Source organism: Anoplolepis gracilipes, chromosome 1 (genome assembly GCF_047496725.1).
Source record: "Anoplolepis gracilipes chromosome 1, ASM4749672v1, whole genome shotgun sequence".
NCBI lineage: Eukaryota > Metazoa > Arthropoda > Insecta > Hymenoptera > Formicidae > Anoplolepis > Anoplolepis gracilipes.
This window is the reverse complement of record NC_132970.1, coordinates 7142187-7163129: the sequence shown is the minus strand read 5'-3', so window position 1 is coordinate 7163129 and position 20943 is coordinate 7142187. Positions and strand designations below refer to the sequence as shown.

The 20943-nt window shown below is 28.6% G+C and overlaps 1 protein-coding gene across 3 annotated transcripts in view; it reads right to left on the bottom strand.

The window, feature by feature from the left end:
• Window positions 1–19524, bottom strand: part of Unc-13-4a (BAI1 associated protein 3) — a 90085-nt gene extending 70561 nt beyond the window's left edge. For all 3 annotated transcript variants that reach the window (XM_072894206.1, XM_072894284.1, XM_072894352.1), the window contains exon 1: window positions 18907–19524. The gene's annotated coding sequence lies outside the window, so the exon portion shown is untranslated. The remainder of the gene's footprint in view (window positions 1–18906) is intronic.
• Window positions 19525–20943: the final 1419 nt, after the last annotated feature.

Genomic DNA, 20943 nt, shown 5'->3' with positions numbered 1-20943 from the left:
TTAACACGTGAGCCACATGCCTTCGACATGAGTGTAGTTTGCAACAATTCATTTTATTGAATTATAGATATTTCTATTTGATTATTTATATGTATTTTGTTTTGTTTATATTCTATATATTATTATTAATATATGTAATATTATATACATGTATATATATGTATGTTTTATATGTATATATAAAATCATTTTATTTAAAAAATTTTATTTAGCAAAAATGTACGCTTTTTTGACAAATGGAATCAATTTACAATTTTATTATTAGATCGTTCGTTATTAGAAATATTTCAAAATTGATGCCGAGACATAAGGATGGTTCATTTGTAATAAAACTAATTCCAGATTTTTGTTACTATAATGCTGTACAAAGACACACACACATATATATACACACATATATATATATATATATATATATATATATATATATATATATATATATAATTAATAAATAGAAAATCTTATATTTTATGTGAATGTTGTATTTTGAGTATCTCGACAAGAATATATGATAGAAAATAACTTGAGTATTTCACTACAAGCGTTGCTCAGAAAGACAAGTAATGACCCATATGAATGTAAATTTTTTTTACGGTGAAACAGCTACTAGCATATGAAGTTTCCTACAGGTTCATAAATAATGCATGTCTGCCGGTCAACGTTCATAACATGGAAATCAAACATGGAAATCAAACATGGACATTGTCAAGTTTTATCTATAAGTGAGAATTTAGGTGTGATGTTTTTTCTATTGCGCCCGCATTATCTTTTACACGCGAACAATGAAAAATAATACGAGTGAATTATATTCACGCATTACGTATATTGAAAATATTTACGTAAATGTTATAAGCGTAAAATGTAATATTATTTGAAATTACCGATTAATAATCATGTATGGAAAATAAAAGGAAAATATTAATAACATCGTACCATATTAAATTACAAATATTGGACGCAGTCTTAATAAACATGTAATGAATATCAGTTGCAGAGTGCTTGAATATGTGCACATATGCCAACTACATGAAATAATATTGCTCGCAATTTAATCGAATATATGATATATATTTTTTTCCCTTTTTTTTTAGCAAATATCTCTATTATATTCGCTTTGAAATATTTTCTGCAATCATCATGCACATATGAATTTTTGTTACTTATATGAACGAGTTCTATCAAATATAAAATTACTTGTAACTTATATTAACGTTTTTATATTAATCAAATAATCTTACATTTAACTTTTATCAAAAAACTTTTCTTTAAAATATGAAACGTGATATTGAAAGATAATAAATTTATTATAATTACATAAAAGATTAAATTCATAAATCATATATTATAAACTTTCAGTTCATTAATCTTCCAAAAAGAAAAGAAATAAATTAAGATTTTAATCGCATTAATAATGCATTATTATTGGCAAATTCGTTATTGATTCGTGCTGATCGCTTTATTCAAAATGTAAAAAAAACATTTCTTATTAAAAATAAATATTTTTTTATTGTCACGTTTGATCTTCTCGTTCACAAATGGAGTGATAGACCCAAAGGCAATATTTCAAAGTATCTATATCTCTCAGTGTCAGTAAAAACTATTAACTTTGCAAATATTTTCAAATGCTACAAGGAAGTTGACCAATACTAAAAAATAATACTTTGATAATTTGAAATACGACAATAAATATATAAAATAAAATTTTCTAAAATTATTTAAAATTATTGCAAAATATAATCTACACATTTAAAATATTATTTTAACAAAACGTTATTAACTCAATATTATATTAAGATATTATATATATATTAAACTTTATTAAATTTTATATTAAAAAGAGAAAAACTTGAATATCTTATAAAATTGTTTTGCCTCGTTTTATCTCTTTAAAATATATTGCATTTTTATTATATTAATATTTTTTATTTTGGTCACAAATTTATATTTTAATATACAGGATGTTCTAAAATTAAATGTTTAAAACTTTGGGAACATAAGAGATCGATAAACTAAAAAACAAAGTCTTTCAGAGATTTGTTTATTTTTGCTTTGTTTTGAAGAAAATTGCAATAAACTATGTTATATTCAACGTTAGAAAATGTATGCGGCATATTGTTACAATGTAATTAATTCACTTGTAGGCTTTTGATAAGTAACCGACTAATTTATAAAAGAAAGACAAGAATGTAAACATAAACAAACTAAAATAAACAGAGTCTAATCTTGCGTTATCGCGTATTTATTTACACTCTTCTAATTTTATTTTTCAAGAGAATTTTAATTCATTTTCTTTTCTTAATTATTATACATACAATTTTTACTTTATGATAAAACAAAAAAGTTTTTACCAAAAAATATAAAACAACATTAAAATTATTAGATTTATCGAACAGTATCATAAAATAAAAGTTGTAGAGCACGGAATTAAGAAAAGAGAGTGAATTAAAATCCGTTTGACGTAAAATTAGAGGATTGAAACAAAGACGTACTAACGCGGTATTATTGTACTCTGGTTATTTTTAAATTTTTTACGTTTCTCTCTTTCTCTTATACATTAGTCAGTTACTCATTAAAACCATACAAGTGGATTAATTACCTCTGTCACAATATGCCGCGTACATATTCTAACGTTGAATATTACCATCATGTCTTTTTGTGATTTTTTTTCAAAGGAAAACAAAAACGAGCAAATCTCTAAAGGACTTTTTTTCTTAGTTTATTTATCGATCCTTCACACATTGCTGAAGTTTTGACATTTAATTTCGGAATTTCCTCTTTATGCACAATAATAATCAATATTATAATTTAAAAATAATATAATTTTAAAAGTGTGTAGTTACATTTAATATATAAAATATAAAATATTAAATTTATAGAATATTAAGAAGATTGATAACTTTAAAAAATATTTTAAACTATAAAAAACAAGAAGCTGTGTAAATATAATTTTGTATTATTATATAGAGTATAACATTATACATATTATTATATAGGCAAAAAATAAATACTTTTTTAATTTAATGCTTCCTTAAAATATATTTTTAATGACGAATATAAATAATTTATATGCATATTTTATATATTCTTATTTTTTCAATTACTAATTTTTTACGGATTTTTATACATTATAACAATACATCCAGATATTCTACATAAATATAAATTGTGAAATATTTTTACTTTTGTATAATTATAATACATTATGTCAAAAGATGACCTGTAGCAGATATAATTAAAAATAAGTAATTAAAAAAAGTTTTAAAATGTTCTAATTTTTAATGGTAATAAACAAATCAATTTTTCAATCAACTATTCGCATATATTTCGCATTAAATAATGCCTTGCGCGTTTTACCTTTTTAGTACATAAGTTACATTTTCTATTAAATAAAATTACTTTTGTTTATCTAACATTATTAGATGTAATAAAATTTTTTAAGGACACAACAAGCTACCTCTACAGTATTTATTTATAATATTCACAATTTTTTTTAGTCAAAGTACAATAAATGATGATAAGTTTTTCTTAATCACTCACATTGATTAAGAAATATTAAAAACAAGTTTTTCTTAATTATTAACATTGAAAAATATTAGAAATAAGTATGTATTATGTATTTTTAATATTTTAATGTAAAATAAGAATGGTAATAATTTGAAAGTAATAGACAAGGAGAATTGTAATTTGAGAGAAATATCCATTCCTCTATTCATAACAAGAAAATAATTTTAATGTGTTCCCATCTATACAGTAGCATGAATTATTGTATAAGGTAATATTTTGCAATATTATAGCATAACTAAACATGCATTATCTAATTGATCCGCATTTCACACATCTACTTACTATTCATTTTCAATTACATAATACATTAATGTAATAAATGAGACATCTATACTGTTATGTCAACATACTGTATAATGCATGTATTATTTAATTTACATCTTGTAATAATAATTAATTAATAAACATTACAGTAATGCTTGCCACATTGCAAATATTTAAACTATTAGACTAAAATCACGAACATTTGAAGTCCTTAAATATACATATCAACAGATCTGCAAATTGTTTATACAATTATATCTACAAATATATATCTCAAATTTTTACTGTTTACTTAAATTTTGACATGTTTATGTAAAATCTTAAAACATAATAATACAAATATAATATAAAATGAATTAATAATTATCTGTGTAATACTGAATGTGTATATCTTTCAAAAAAGGGACATATCAAAACATGATTAAAAATTTGCTTAAAATTCTAAAGCGTATAAATAACGTATATTTAAACAAAAACATTTTTTACAAAAACTTTGCTATTCTTTTTTATATAATAAGGTATTTATAATTTATATTGTTATATATTGTTTTAATATATATATAATATATATATATTTATATATAATATAATATATATATATAATAATATATTATATTGTATATATAATATTATAATTGTTAATTTTTTATATTTTTTTTTTTTCAAAGCTGCATATACATATATATATGCATTATGTCCATGCTGTAGCACAAAATATTGTACTACACATGTCAACGTAGGCTTTTTCGAGCCATGAATAATATATCTCTAAATTCTTCACAGATCAAAACATATATTTCATTTTGAGGCGTGCGTTATATGTTCGAATAGGCGCTCTTCAGTATTCCGATCGCATAGAAAAGATGAATCGAGGATAAATCAGATTAAGGTTGTGTCCAGAGATTGTGTAAAAAGCCATTCTACAACGTTCGCTTTTGATTCTTTCTTGGATCAATGTGCTCTACAGAGTGCAAAGAAGAAATAATATCTTAATTGTAGCCGAATTAAGCTGCTATTAAAGTGAGTGTTATTTACAAAATAAAATTTTTGTGTTTATGCAAAGAGAAAAAATATATACAGTGATAAATAAAAAAAATTTTATAATACAGAATCAATTTTAATTTATTTCTAAAGAACAATGTATGTTTAGGAAACCAAAATTTTCCTATAAGAAAAACATATAAAATTGGTCTATTTTTATATTATTGGGGCTGCTGAACTCAAATTTGACAAACTTAAAATTGTCCAAAATGCAAGAAACTTTATGAAAATGCAGTTTTTTTAAAGAAAAAATTCGTTTTGTAGCAAATATTTTCTAATAAACAAATGGTAACTGTAAATAATCCTGTAGAAATTTTTTTTATTTATATTTTTGAGAGAGAGTAATAGAGAGAAGGGAAAGAGAGAGAGAGAAAGAGAGAGAGAGAGAGAGACAGACCGACTAAAACTGTTTTATTTTCACCATTTCATATTTTTACGGTTCTATGCTTTGCTCATACCGCGTTTCTCAACTTTTTTCATTGTTCCCTGTAGCATCTCGCGTACGTATTTTCTTCTCTTACCGCGAGAATGTAGTAAGTAGTGAAGCAATAGAGTAAGTAAATATAAGTATATTTAATAAGCACAGTGTTCGAATGTTTAATTAAAATAAGAGATAATATAAATATGTATATAATTATATTCTGATAATAATTATGTATATTAATATATATATATATATATATATCGGACCTCTTATCCTACGACAAAAAATCCTCTCGTGCTACGACCGCGAAAGGGGAATTATACCCCACTCTCAAATTTTTGTCGTAGGATCAAAGGTTTAAGGGGAAGATTCCGGACCGAAAATGTCGTAGGATAAGAGGTCTGACTGTAATATACATGATTATTATCAGAATATAATTATATACATATTTATATTATCTCTTATTTTAATTTTATATATATGTATATGTATATATACAGGCGCTAGAATCCGGACAAAATTCAATTTGAAGTTCTTGCTGTATTAATATAATTCCGCCACGATGCGCTACGTAGCACTAATGTAGACACATATGTGGGTAAAAATTTGTAAACAAAAAATAACGGAACACGTGTTGAATAGTGCAGAATATAATGGAAGAACAGCGATAATCGAAAGCCTGCGCGCCGAACGGATACCGTTTGAAATAATTAATTTCTTTGGATATTGCCGATCAATAGTTACGACATTGTAAAAAAGTATACAGCTTTAAAGAAGTCTACAAAAGAATCCGCCACCCCAGCAAAAAAAAAACATAAGCGGCAGAAAAGTACAAAGATGCCGGAGCTCATAAACAGAGTTCAAGAGCAGATTTCGAAGGATCCGGGGATATCTCTTCGAAAATTAGCATACATTTTGGGGGTGAGCGAAAGAATTGTGCGGCAAATCACCCAAGAAGTGCACGACAAGACGCTCACACTAGTCATTTGGTGCAAAATTGACTCTCGGATAACGTCGAGCTCTTTTGGTCCAAGGACTTCTGGTTCTCCTAACAGCCTCCGACTTGAATCTCTTAGACTATTATGTGGTGTTATAAAAAGGGTTACTAACAAGTGCCGAAATACCTTAATATGGCTTTCTTCCGGACCGCTATTGAAGCAGCGTTTGCGGAAATGGACCGCGTGCATTTAAAGGCCGCGCGCAAGCGATTCAGGGACCGAATTGAAAAGATAATAACGACACAGGGAGATTATATTGAATAAAAGAGATTCCGAAAGAACCCACCATAGATTAAATATAGATAGAACTTCATTTATTATACAGTTGCCAAGATAAGAGTCAAGGGGAGATATTTTCCCCCGTCACGCATGTGTAATGTACAATCGCGCAGTTCTTTAAGTGTCCAATAACAGAGGAAATGACCAATAATCTGCGTCTGTCGAAATATACGAATGCACATGCGCGACACAGGGGAAAAAGATTATCTATTTATCTAATTATCTTGGCACCACGGACCTAGGGCGGAGATCGCACAAAGCTCTATCTATATTTAATATATCTATGGTGGGTTTTTTCGGAATCCCTTTTATTCAATATACTCTCCCTGGAACCCACCAACATGTATATGTATAAAAGTATTTTTTTGTATGTTTCATGTTGGATTTAACATGTGCTTTTTTCGAAAAAACTTTTGTCTGGATTCTAGCGCCGCACCATATATATAAACTTACCGAATAAACCAACAAACTTCTAGAATGTGTTCTAGATATTGTTCAAAGCAAAAAGGTTTATATATATATATATATATATATATATATATATATATATATATATATTATAGATAAATTTGGTTCAGTTATCGAGATATGATAAATTGAATTCTTATATTGAGTTGGCATATCTTGTCAATAACGCAAAGTTTTGATAACAACCTCCGATCCTGCCTTGTTCAAAGACGTTCCATTAGATACACAGTATGTCACTCCAAATATTTATTTGATATAAAAATATTGGCATTTGGTTAGTGCTAAGACCACTGCACATAAGTATAGCCATATATTCTTATTACTACTACAAATTTCCGGATACATTTAACAAACTGTTTCAAAGTAAAATCATATTGTTTTACAAACATTCTTCAATTTAGATTTAGAGAATAATATTCGTATTTAATTAATAATAAATGCCTAGTATTGTTTTGTTTATTATAATAAAATTATCTATATCTCGATAAGTGACAATGAGCTAAATTGATCTATATATAGTTTATATGAACTTTTTTTGCTTAGTTAGAATAAACATATTCCAGAAGTCTCGATTATTCGCGAAATCCTGTATGTTAATCTATAATAATCAGATGTATATATATATATATATACATCTGATTATTACAGATTATATTGTAATTAAATACATATTATATTCATATTATTCATTATTTTAATTAAAAAGTCAAACAATGTGCTTATTAAATATACTTATATTTGTATTTACTTTATTGCTTTATTACTTACTACAGTCTTGCAATAAGAGAAGAAAAATATGTATGCAAAATATTACAGCAAACAATGAAAAAAGTTGAGAACATGGAGTGAGTTCGTAAAACATAGAACCATAAAAATATAGAATTTTGCTGAAAATGAGCGGTCGCAAACCTCACCTCCCTCTCTTTAGCACTCTCCCTCTCAAAAGTATCAATAAAAAAAGACTTCTATTGTGTACAGTTTCCATTTGTCCATTAGAAAATATTTGCTTTGAAAAGAGGCTTTCCTATAAAAGAAATTGTATTTTCATTGCATTTTGGACAACTTTAAATTTTAAATTTGAAATCAACAGGTCCAAAAGTATAAAAATAGACTGATTTTATACGTTTCTTTTACAGGCCAATTTGGCCCTAAACTTATATTATTCTTTATTAAAGATTTGCAAAAAATTTAACTATTGGAAGCATAAGAAACTTTGTAAAGTAGTCGTTATCATGTTGATAACGACTATGTGTAAACATCCGTATGAGATCTGATCGTCTTGTTACGGAAATAATTTCCGTATGAATGCGTTCGTCGTCGACAAGATGACGGGAACAGAGCGCGAGGCTTGTTAAAACTTAACTCAGGCCGACGTTTACTGAAAGTTTCAGTGTCTGGGCAACGAGCAGATCGAGATGCAGCGAGGCAAATGGAAATTTCCAGTTGCCACGTGTTGTCAACAAGCGTCAGAAAAGCGTGTATTTTAAATATGTACAGTCGGATCTCTTATCCTACGACATTTTCGGTCCGGAATCTTCCCCTTAAACTTCTGATCCTACGACAAAAATTTGAGAGTGGAGGTATAATTCCTCTTTCGCGGTCGTAGCATAAGAGAATTTTGTGTCGTAAGATAAGAGGTTTCGTAGCATAAAAGGGTCATAGGATAAGGGGTCCGACTGTATTTTAAATATTAAACACATGTTATAGTATTGTTATAATATTTTTTTATTATTTATTATTTATTTTACCTTATTTTTCAGTAAAATTTTTATGAAAGACGAGTTTAGAACGTAATATAAGGATTTTAAGTCTAGAATGGTAATTTTCTCAAAGTTAGTCACAATAGTGATTTACTTTGAACGTAAAATTACTTGCTGAATATAAATGTGACAATGCAGACGCTGAGAATGATGTAGAGAGAGAAAAAAAAAAGAAAAAGAAAGAGACAAAGAGAGAGAGAGAGAGAGAGAGAGAGAAACTTCATAAATAAAAAAGTCAATTTTTCTATTAAATTATTTATTGCAATATCTTATGCTACAAAAATCGCGTACGTAATGTATGTATATGTATATAATATTTATTATCATTTTCTTGAAAATTGAATATATTGTATTTATATATATTCAAGGATTTTAAAGTTTAAAAAAAAGAAAAAAAATAAATGTGTGTGTGTGTAAAAATGATGAGAATTTTTATATCATTTATCGCATCGTGTATCTTTTGCTATTTCGTTTCACTATTCTTGTACATATGTCGGTCATATGTCAAAGAGATCAACAACAAATGCGCGAGAATTGTATAAATAAAAAAATTTAGTTCTAGAATGAAGAGGAATTATGTAACTTTGTAATTTGTCAAATGAAATTTAGTACAGTGATATATCAAATATAACAGTGTTATATCAAATACATATAATACTTGTAATATGCCAATGTATAGAATGCATTTTGCATTTTCGGGAGAATGCTTTTGAAATAGCTATGCTTGTTTGTTGATCGTGCGTGTATGTGTGCTCAAATATATATAATATCTCAAATATTTTTACACAAACATATAACTGTAGCTCTCGTATAAAATTGCGAATCAATCTGGCCCATTTCAAATCAATTGTGTATTTAATTTTTTTCACATCTCGGTTACTTTCTGCAATTTCTGATTAAATTCATTCTCGTAATAACACAATTTATACTTTACAAATGAAATATGTACACAGTTCAACATAAATGAATAAATAGCTAACGCTCTGACAGTTTTAAATAAAGAATATTTCCGTGTTAATGTATGAAACACAATACGCAATTAATCATACGTAAACGCGCGTGCGTCAGATGCAATCAATCATTTATTCTCGCGTCACTACTCGCGATTGTTATATATAATCACGAATTTTCCGTGAAATATCTCAAAAGTACAGCAATTCGTTGCGAAAGAAAATGAAAAGATTAGTAACTATTAATTCTCAAAATGCACGGTTTGTTCCGCTATTCTGACACGCAATACCGAAACGTTGGGACAAACAGTTTCAATTTGTTTCCTTCGTGTTTTACATTCCAGTGTGTTAGTAGCCAGATGGTACGACATATCGTAAAAAGAAACGCTTCATAAGAAGCGCACAGTGAATGATAAATTGCACTAGTAGTACGAGCCAGCATGTAACCAGACAGTTATTGTGCGAGACATGGTATTGAAAACTGTGTTCGCTTTTTTGAATCAACGACCGATAACAAACACGATAATGTACTACGCGATCATTCTTGATTCATGTTGCAATTTTCTACATCGTTATCTATCGATGCGGATCTCTAATGTAATTCAGTTAGAAATTTTTTTTCAATTTTAATTTAATTAATTGATTCGAAACTTTTGTTTTGTTTAATTTATAAAGTCATAAATTTCATGTTTACTTAATTATTTAATTAAATGATAAAAATATGATTATATTTTTTAATTTTAAATAAATAATATACCATGAATCTCTTACATAATATGATGTATTATGTGTTAATGCACAGTTTAAATACGATTTTTTATCAAATCTTCTGAATTGTTTTACAAATCTTTTTAATATCATTATTAATTTAGTTTTACTTATCAGTATAAGCATATACTGCGGTGAGAAAGAACAGGAAGTGAACACAGTAAAGTAAAATTACATTTTCTAATTAAATCTTACTATCTATGTAACGAAGATATTTAAAAAGGTACACCAGCGGAATTAAACTGTGAGCCCAAGAAATAGCACGTGCACTCCACAAACGTTCAGATTGATAAAGTACGAGGACGGAAAAGGGAAAAGTTGAAAAGAAAAGCTCTGGAAATGGTAGAATACATGTCGACAATGGAAGTAGTAAAAAGCTTTTGGGTAGGGTAGAAAGCTTCGTGGTTGTACTCAATTCCTCGATTTTTCGTTTATTGCTTTTTATATTAAAGCCGTCGACTTTCCAATAGTTCTATCGCAACCGTTTCGAAACCAATGCAAATTAACCGCGATTCATGGAGCATAAATAAGAATAAAGAAAAAAAGAAGAAAATGAAATATGTCGAACAAAGGCCGCGAGACTCACTAACGCCCTCGAACGAAACATGTCAATTTTACTTCAATTAAGCATTGTGATTAATTACGCGTGATACGCGTGAATTGAATTTATGCATTATTCATTGGATCGCGTTCAATGTGGCTCGTATCGGACGCTCTTATTAAAGAGAATTGTTCTCACGGATATTGCAGTTTCACATGACAAGTTTATCTGCCTTAAGTTCTTGAATATAAATGTTCTAAAATAGATGATTTGTGAGATGTTTACTCTTCTAGATTTTATCTCTTTATTAATGAAATAAATAATTTAACTTTCTTTTACAAACTATTTTTATATATACTTTTATATGTGACCATACATATTTAAGAGTCTCAAAAAAATTTTAAATAAGTTAGTTTCAGGATCTAATTTTACTCTGGATGCGAGATAAAATGTATTAGGAAATAATATAAATTAGAAATAAAATTTATGCTAATGGCCTATGCATTTAAATTATAATTTTATTTAAATATGCCTATTTAAGAACTTGACTATAAAGTAAGATTTTATCTAAAATTATATATTTGTATTTTAAAAATAGGTATGATATGTCTCATTATCAGTATAAAATAAACATAGACATAAAAAAAAGTAGGTATAATATTAATCGTATTAAATAAAAAAACAATTTAACAAGTGTATTTAAAACTTTTTTAATCGTCATTTTAATACCAACTCCCGTTTAACACGCGAATCATTAATTCGTGATAATTTTTTTTATGGCCTTCCATATTGCACGAATCACTGCATTATCGCAACCACAAATCTCACATGACATCTGTAAATTCAAATAGAGCTTCCTGATGTAAACTGTTAGTTGTAAATATGATCATATGTTTATACCTCTTAATTATTTGGAAGGTCATTAAAGTACAATTCGAATTTTGGAATTATTCGAACATTGGAATACATTATTTAAATATGCATATCTTTTAATTATATACATATATATATATATATATATATATATATATATATATTACATAAGGCAATCAATATATAAACATGTCTTATTTTTCCCCTCCCCTCTCTCTATCTTTCTCTTCTTCTTTTTTTTCTCTTTCTCTTTGTTAAAGCTAAGAAAAATCTTTATTTTAAGAATAAAGCGTAATAATAAAAAAGAAATTTAAATAATTTAATTATCGATTTACATTGCGTGTAGGAAAATATGTGTAGATATAGCTATAATATTATTTAAACATAAGGATTATTTGTGTCTTAAATAATTAGTTTTCCAAATAATCGAATAATAGAAATTCATTGCATTTCGCAGATCTAAAATCCAGCTGTATTATTAATTGATTTCTGTCGATAGCCGCAAGCTGCGTGGAATTCGCCGTCAATCATGGACGTCAAATAGTGGGTACAAGTCAATCGAGCGCTAATAACGAATACGCTTTGCTCGTTTCCGGCTTTGTGCGATATTGTGTGATTACGATTATTATAATTATTGGCCTATTATTAATGCATAGGAATGCCATATGTCCATTACGCGACATCGCGCCACGAAATTTACCCACAATCCGCTGGCGTCGCCAAGTAGTTCGTTAATTACATTAATTAATTTAACCAGATATTCACCGCACTTGCATGCTTTAAATATGTGATTATCCGGCAGCGATGAGATAAGCCAACAGGTTCTATGTATCACGAAACTTCAGTTCATGTAATAAGTTTTAAAGTACATCGCGGGAAGACCGATGACATAATTGGATAATACTTTATTGTTAAAAGAACAAGATGCAAACTTTCACAGTATTCCGTTATAATTTTTGCCATGTACTCCATTTTTTATTGAATTTAAAAGTATTCAAATTTGTGATTTAGATTGATTTGAAATAAACTCTCTCTCGTGCACAGTATTTAAAAACAAAGATTGGTTTTTATGAAAAATGTCAGAATATATTGCAGTATATAGCTTGTATGATTAAAATTCGATGAATTTCGTCATATAAATAAAGTGAGCGTTTAACTAAATTCTAAATGTTTGACAATTTTCTATTAATTAAAAAGAAATGTATCAGACATGGGTATGTAACATTTGTACATGGAAATTTAATAAAATTTTTAAGATATGTAAAATTTTATAAAAATAAATCTGCATTTATGTTCTATTACTATATCTAAAGATATAATAATTTAATAAAGTTACATAAGTTTTGTACAAGAAAAAGATTATTATATTCAGAGAGAAGACAGTTTTTCCGATATACATGTAATAATTCTGAAATATCAATGCGAAAAGAGATCTCATTATTTTAAAATAGGATAAGTTTATCTTGTTAGAATTAAGACTACAATAATATTTGGTATTTTTTTATTGTAATTTCTAATATATAATATATAATTTATAATATAATATATAATTTATAATATATATTTTATACATGTTTTAAAACTATATACACTTAATCTTTTGATGTAAATTAAAAACATAAATATTTCACATATCTTAATATTTAATATTTATCTTAATATTTAATATTTAATATTTAATCTTAATATTTAATATTTATACTTGTATTAACTTCGTCGAGTTAAGTAATTCTGTTAAAAAACAATATCATTTCTTATTAGGTAGGTATTTGGCGGCATTCTCGATGTTGAACTAGATACGCGCTAGATTTTCTAAGGATTTTTGCGAGAGCTCTACAATATTGTATTGTTAAGTCCGCGCTACAAGAATTATTATAACACTATATATGAGAAAACGATGTAACGACTAGAGAATATTGAAGAAAATTAACGCAGCGCCCGGAGAAATTTTCTTACGTTTTTACGACAGGTTACTTTCTCGCTGCTTGCCATTATCCAGCCATTATCGTATTCGCGAGATCGAAATTCCTTTTTTTTCGCATATATATATATATATCCCTTTTAATGCCACGTTTTTGCCACAGACTATAATAAAGGCGAAGAAACAGACTACAGTTCTAGCGCTATGCACAGGAATTGTTTTTGGTAAATAGTTCGACCGAGAGAAACTGAAGTCTCTGATTCTTTTGTGATGCACGTGTAGCAACTATTGTTCAATATTATGTTATAAGAAGAAATAGATCTCATGTAGTAGATTTATAATATATTTTACATAAATTGATTTCAATTTTAATATCGTCAGAGAATTGTCAGCAACAGAAAATAGAATTGAATTTCAATATACATCTATATATATGGACATAATAATAATTTTTGTACAGTTAATGACAATAATAAAATAATTATTTGTGCCAATGTCTTCAACTCTATGAAAAAAATCATACACTGTTTGTGATAATTACTCAATAACTTCCAATATTCAATAGTTATATCAATAATTATTTTATTATTGTCATTAAACATAAAAATTCATGTTTGTATATGCAGTGATGGATTGAAATCTAATTCTAAATCTGTAAATTATATAGAATTTAGTTTTAATTTAAAGAGGTATAAAATTGTCATTTTCACAAAAGTTAATAAAAGAGAGCTATTTTGAATTAGTCGAGATAAATCGTAAAATAAATACGAGGTAATCAAAAAGTCATGATTAGCATTTTCATGCTGTCGTAAACATGATATCTCACCATCATGACTCCTCATCTCGCATAATATAGAGACATGGGAATAGTGTAATACATATATAATGGCATACGTATCCAAATAGTGCATTATAAACCGCAAAAGAAGTTTAACAATGCAAATTAGATGTCAATTTTAATATATACATGATTGATATATCTTTCAAGACAATTCATTACTAATGTGCGTCAAAATTGGACACGTGTCTTTTCATGTTTACGTTAGATGTTTTGAAATATAAACATACACATATGAAAAATGTCAGAATATTGTATATAAATTATTTATATTATTATTGTATATTTATTTTTAGTCTCTAACCTTCTATTTAGAAAAAAATATCATAGTTAGAGAACTTTTCAATGCAACAATTATATTATATACAGGGTGTACTCCCGCATGTGAGTAAATCGATAAACTTCTAGAATGTGTTGTAAAGGTCTAAACAAAAAAGTTCTTATGCATTATAGATTAATTTGGTTTATTGTTAGTTATCGAGATATGAAAAATTTTATTAATATTGTAATAAAAACTATTATATATTTTATAATTTTCGAATGTCATGAATATTATTCTTTAAAGCTAAATCGAGGCATGTTTTAAAAATAATGTGACTTTAATCTACTGTGATATAAAAATTTGTAGTAGTAACAACAATGTAGGGGAAGGGGGTTATGCGGTAGCTTTTGCACTATCTAAACGTCAATATTTCAATGTTAAATATTTTGGGTGACACACTGCGTATTAATTTCATTCGTAGGACACTTTGTATAATAACAATGTATGTCATTTATCAAGATATATTCATTTTACATAACAGAGAGCTTTAAATCATATGTCATTCCTTTATAAACTTTCTATATCATTGATTATGATTTCTACTTGTTTTATCCGGTCAAATGACCTTCACGGCCTAGAAAATATCTCGATCTCCGACCTGTCGAAAATATCTCGAAGAAAAGAAGGGTAAAGAAGAGTTGCTGTTCCCTAACTTTATTTGGTACTTGGATCGTTCCAGCAAGTCCTAAATCAAACACTGTTTTTCGAAGAACAAACCCGAATATAAATTGGCAACGCGCACTCCAGAAAGTCAGTTAGATTAAGTCAGAAATCGAAAGAAAATGTGAGGTCGTTGAATACGCGAGCCTGGTCAAATTTTTATTTTAATAGAAATTTGCATTATTTTGATTCAGCGTTTTTGTTTTCGTGAAGCTACAAAAATATGAAGAATGGAAACTGAAAACGTTAGATCGACATATTTTTCTTATTCGAATCAAGCGGCAAGAAGTTTCTCTTTCGTCGAATCGACTCGTCAGTTTTCCATCGTGCTTCAATCAACGATGAGTTTTTCGCTCTGACGGATTCTTCCAATATCAGAGAGTAGCTATTGTGCTTAATTTATCCATGCATTTTTGTAATATAGATCCGAATTAGCTAGACAGTTGAGTGATTTTTAAAGCTAAACTAATTCCTAGTGTCATATTTTTTTAAATTTGTCTTTTATAATCTTATATCTAGATAATATTAAAAAAGTAAATGGTTCGTTTTTTGTTTACGTGTTACACGTATACAAATATTATTATTCCTACAAGCAATCACTCCATGTTTACAATAAAGTCTCAGATCTAGATATATTTTCTGTCACAGATTTCAGAGATTAAATTCGGATAATTAAATCCGAATTCTAAATTTTCATTTTCCGTTTAATCTTTGCTGAGGACCTTCTTTTGTTTGCTATACGTTTTTTTTTGCTCGGGCTTACTGGTTCGACGCGAAAAAGATAAAAAAAATCCCCTATATTACGTCGTCACGTAAAAACGGATTTTTGTAATCCAACAGATGTCTTCGATCCTGCTAAAGCGCTTCCGTTACTGACAAGCAGAGCTAATCGATTGCGAAAGAGAGACTGCGACAGTTTGCTTTTTCGTACTCCGGATGCACATACTGCGCATTCTATCGGGTCGGAAATAGTTACTCGTTTCGACTGTCATTTAATTAACGAGCGTAACACAGCCTTTTAACAAAAGAGTATGCCATTAATTTCAATCCTGTACTATCATAGTAAGTCCTTTAAAAAAACGAGTAAATAATTTTAACAAATTATCAAATCCGACTATAAATTTATAATTTGATTTATAATTATAAATAGTACAGTAGTTGGTAATTTCTGTCCATCAAGTTCAGGCAGCTAATAAGTTCAGACAGTAAGCGATTTATTGCGCGATAAGAACAAACTCGAAAAATAAAACAGTTACAAACACTAATGCAAATTTAAAGCAATCTTCAGAAACTTTAGAATTTATACAAAATAATTATACAATAATCAATATAAATTAGATGCAAGCTGTTATATATGTATATATATATACATATATATTCATTTTTATTTCATATATTAACATATTAAAATGTAATAACATTTTTTAAATTTAAATTAGTTGCAAAACTACTTATGAATGTAAATATATTCATGCAATTTTATTTAAGCTTATATCGATGTATGCACATAGAATCTTACTGCTTTTGTATTTTAAAGTATCAAATATCTCGAATATTTTTAAATTATTTGTAATATATTTGTAATTATTTGTAATATATTAAATACTTAAATAAGATTCAAAGATAAAAACAGTTTTTAATTAATTACTTGTAGTATATTTTTGCGGATTTTATGAAAAATATCTAATAAATAAGCATTTTTTTCTAATAGTTTTCTATAAAGTAAATATTCCTAAAGATTATTTAAAACTCACAAATGTTAAGTAATATAGAAAATGGCTCAAAATTAAATGTCAAATCTTCGGGAGCGTGTGCAAGACCGATAAACTAATTGTAAGAAAAAAGTCCTTTAAAGATTTGCTCATTTCTGCTTTGTTATGGAAGAAAATATATAAAACCTATGCTGATATATTCAATGTTTGAATATGTACGCGATATATTGTGACAAATGTAATTAATTCATTTGTAGACTTCTGATGAGTAACTAATTAATCCATAAAAGAAAAGAAGGAATGCAAACATAAATGAAGTAAACAAGACACAATAATCCCGTGTTATCATGAATTTCTTTACAGCTTTTAATTTTACTTCAAGATATTAATTTATTCTCTTTTCTTAATTCCACGCTCTACAACTTTTATTTCATAATGCTTTTTATTAAATCTTATAATTTTAGTGCTATTTTATTATATTTTTTTATGAAAATTTTGTTTTACCATGAAATAAAAGTTGTAAAGTATCGAATGAAGAAAAGAACGTGAATTAAGTCCTCTTGAAACAAAAATAAACAAATCTCTGAAGGACTTTTTTTCTTAATTTATCTAGTTTATCCCTATAGTCGATCCCTCACATGTTCCAAAAGTTTTAACATTTAATTTTAGAACACTGTATATGTTATTAAAGAAATCGTTTCTGTGTTACATTGGCACTCCCACCCATCAAAAGTCATTATACGTTCATCGACCCATGCACAACAATTCAGGTAGGGCGATAATCCTCGACATGTCCGACGGTACGCTGACCCTCTCTACTTGCTATGACATTCAATTGCGTACGTGTTCCACTGAAATGTAATTCGTATAGAACCGTCAATAGTTTAACTAGTGTCTACCATTAGTGTGACACGTTGTCTAAACCGCATTGATCTCTAATGTATTTAGCATAATTAACAAAGAATTAATGTATTTTATTGTGCTGTAACTTTTACATCACTATGATTTTTTAGTATCTCTTGTTTTAAATTATGTTGTTTAAATAATTTTTTTTGCAACTAAAACTTATTAAAAAGCCTATTTAATTGCAATTTTTGTGAAAAATAATCATTGAATAACCCATTAGTTTCTAATAAATTACATTTGTTTCCATAGATTTTTTTTTATTACATTAATTTTTCAAATTTTGAAAATGTGTATAATGACATGTTTATAAGAGTAAGTCGTAAGAACGAAAATAAGTAAACCAGAAATTTATTACTATCATTAAAAAATGTCATTATTACATTTATTAATCCTGAACATTGAAATAATTTATTATCTGTGATTAATATTACGCTATAAAAAGATGATCAATTAAGATTTGAAACAATACTAAGTTTCTAGCATGTATCGATGCTTATATAACACAACCGGATCCTGCGTCTCAAATTTCAAACAGAGTCTTTGTCACTTGATCTAACAAAGACCGGAAGCGATTTACTACTAGTGACCTAGATCAAACACAGACTCCGATTACTCACCATCGCGCTGACGCTGACGACGGCAATGATGAGCAGGAACAGAATTGAGACGAGTCTTTTGAAGCGAAAGGTATCACGTATCGTATCGTTTTTGGAACGTTTATTACACGTACTTTCGCAATCTATGAATATTTACGGCAATAAAGAGTCACAAATGAACGATCCCGCGCTTGTTCAAGAGTCGCAGTGAAACAGCCACTTGTAGCGCCGACGGATGACCGGGCGCGTAAACCAGACTGGCGGGTTGGCAAACAGGTGAGACGCCGTCGCGTGCCTCTCTCACTCTGTCTTTCTCTCTCTTTCTTTCTCTTCCCTGTAGTCGCTTGCGTCGCACTCCTTCCACTTTCACCAGTTGCACCCTCTTGGTGTTATCCCTGCGCGTCCCTCTCCCTTCCCAAGTGGTTTCCACCTCTCTTCCGCCATCATCTATTTCACTCAGAATTCGGACTATCTTATTCCTCGTCTCTTCCAGAGAGATCTCTCCGTTTCTCTCTATCTTGTATATATTTTTTCCTTCTTGCATTATATTGCCATCTCTCTCTTTATCGTCTCAGCACACTCCTACTTTTACACTCATCTCTCTTCCTCGAAATAGTCTTACTCGTTTCTCTTTCTATCTTGGAATTCTCTCTCTCTCTCTCTCTCTCTTCCTTTCTCTTTCTCTCACTTGAGGCGCCACGTCACGCATCGCCTCCCCTGATTCACCGTCTCACTTCCACATTCACATTCACCCTCCCGTTTTTCCAACACGCCTGCTTCCCCTCGTTTCCAGATTCCCCTCTCTCCTTGGCATCCCTCCGACTGTTCCACCCTCTTTAGTATGACTCCCACCAGCTATTTCTCGATGCCGCCCTACCCTACGGAAGTTCGTGGCGCGCTGTTTCCTATCCCCGCAGAGGCACAACCGGAGGTACTTGCGTGCGCAGCATGTCCATCGATCTATTTCAGCTCACCTCACCTACGCTCCTGCTAGGCTGGGTCTATACCTGCTGTCGCTGTCGCTGTCGCTTCTATCCCCTGCGCGCGTACGGGTGCGTTCACACTACACATCGTCAAGCGCGAGATGGAAAGGGAAGAGAGAGAGAGGGGATGAACGAAACTTCGGACGAGAGACCCAGAGACCTGAATTTGATTCCAGGTTACTAATATCAAGAGACTTCCGCAGATGATAGTTTGATCTCGTATCAATGTTTAATAAGCTCGAGTTGTTTTGAAATCGATCAGTTAAATAATAAATGGTTTGTTTTAATTATTTAGGATGCACTTAGTTAGTCAATTATTAATTAATTTGTATAGATTACTGCCACATCCTTTTCGAATTTGTGTGTGTAGAGTAATGGTCTTTATTACTATACTTTTGTATTATTAAATAAGTTATTAAAAAATTAGTAAAAAATAAATAAAAAAATATTTTCTTAATGAATTAATTTAAACTATTAATGTATATGTTACAAAAAAGTAAATTTTTTTAACTATTAAAGTAAACATCTTTCGAAAAATGCATATTACAATTTTGAAGAATTTACTCGAATATCTCATAAAAAATCTTAAGAAACAGATGTGAATATAAATTGATTATAACATAATTTTTATCATGTAAAATGATTATATCATAAATCGATTTAATATAAGAATAAAATAGCGAAGCAAGTATTTTTTAAGCATTTTTTTTTTATTTTTTAAAGTGAATTCAGTAATACCACAAAATTTTAAGGCTTATCCGTATTAGTGTGCTCTTTGTGTCTCTCGTTTTTGTATTTGGCCTGATAACCTTAACTTTGTTTTTGATCCTGAGATATAAGAGCGTTGTGAAAAATTCAGTGTTATTAATATATATTGAAATTATATAATTAATTTAAATGTCCAAAAATATGTAAAAACAATATATTTTAACAAAAAAAAAACAAGAAAAATTGAAAAAGCTATGCAAGATAGATTCATTAATCAGGATCACAACAAATTCGGACACTAATGGAAAACACGTTAATATACTCATCGTCCTTGGAGAGGCACATTAAGCGGGACAAAAACATCTCA